Source organism: Psammomys obesus, unplaced genomic scaffold, assembly GCF_907164565.1.
Source record: "Psammomys obesus unplaced genomic scaffold, mPsaObe1.curated_primary_1811, whole genome shotgun sequence".
In the NCBI taxonomy this organism is placed as follows: Eukaryota; Metazoa; Chordata; class Mammalia; order Rodentia; family Muridae; genus Psammomys; species Psammomys obesus.
Window position 1 is genome coordinate 16152831 of NW_026596091.1, and position 1377 is coordinate 16154207.

The following is a 1377-nucleotide window of genomic DNA, read 5'->3' on the forward strand; positions in this document are numbered from 1 at the left end:
AAAAAAAAAAAAAAAAGATTTTCTTTCTGCTGCTTATAAATTCTTCTCTTGGACTCATTCAAGTTGTATTAACAGATGTTGATGGCTTCAAGGGATTGTTTTTTTTAAGTTCTTGTTAGCTTGATACTCCTGTTAAATGATTATAGTGGAGCATAGTAAAAAATTTCATTGGTCTTTTTATTACTTTTTAAATTTTGTTTGTTTTGAAACGGAGTCTTCCTATGTAGCCTCAGCTGGACTCAAATTCATGATCCCTCAGTCCTGTCCTGAGGGCTGGGATTACAAGCATATGCCACCATGCACAACAGTAATTTATTTTAGTGAACAAATAATTATATAGTAAGTGCAAGTGTATAATATAGAATCTTCAAATCAGGTTAAGTAGCTTTTCCATCACCTTAAACATCTATTGGTTTCTGTTTTAATTTCATTCTACACAACCATTGTTTATGATAATATGTTATATAAGGACATTTTCATGCAAGTGTGTATTGTACATACTCTCCATATTCCCACGCTCCTGCTATTATTTATTTGGGTGGACAGGGACTCAAGAGTCACGCCTCCGAATGATAAAAAGCGTTTCACCCAGCAGCACAAGAGAAAACATTTACAAGGTATTAGAGGAAGCAAGAAAGAAATCAGTAGCATCAGTAACCATGTAATTGCCACTAAAAGTTGTGCTTTCTGATTGGCTACACTTGAGTATGATTATACTCTGCATTTTCTTCAGAGATGCTCAGGATACCAGCATTGCCTCAGTCTAATGGCCTCTCTGTTATCTCAACATTCCAAAGATTAGGTTGCATCTCATTTCTAGATTATTTCTAATTTTAATTTTTAAAACTAGTGGCTTTTTTTTCCTCAAACTGTACAGTAGAAAATTGTTTAGATGATCCATGCCAGGAGTCCCAGCACCAAGGAGACTGAAAAAGAAAAGTTGCAGGTTTGAGACCAGCCTCAACTTCATAGGGAAGTCCTATCTTAAAACAAAACAAAGTAGAGAGAAAAGATTACAAAGATGATTTAGTGAACTTGCAAACCCACTCTGGATAAAATCTGATGTTTGTGCTAATCAGTAGGTAATGCGCATAACTGCTATGGAGAAAGACAGACATGCTACACTTGTACCGGCATGATTCATTGTATAGCAGTATTTCTGGGCTTTACAAGGATCTACAGTGTGGGACAGGCTGAAGCTGCTATGTGGCTACAGAGATGAGCCACTTAGCCTGGGGAAGACCTGAGTCCAGCTGCTGCTGAGTTCTTTGACTTGGCTCACAGATATTTTTTTCATAATTCTTGAGTGACCTAGTGGTGCATAAAAGTTAGAGATTTCATCCTGCAGCTCAGATGCTAGCTTGTCTTGCTGTATTG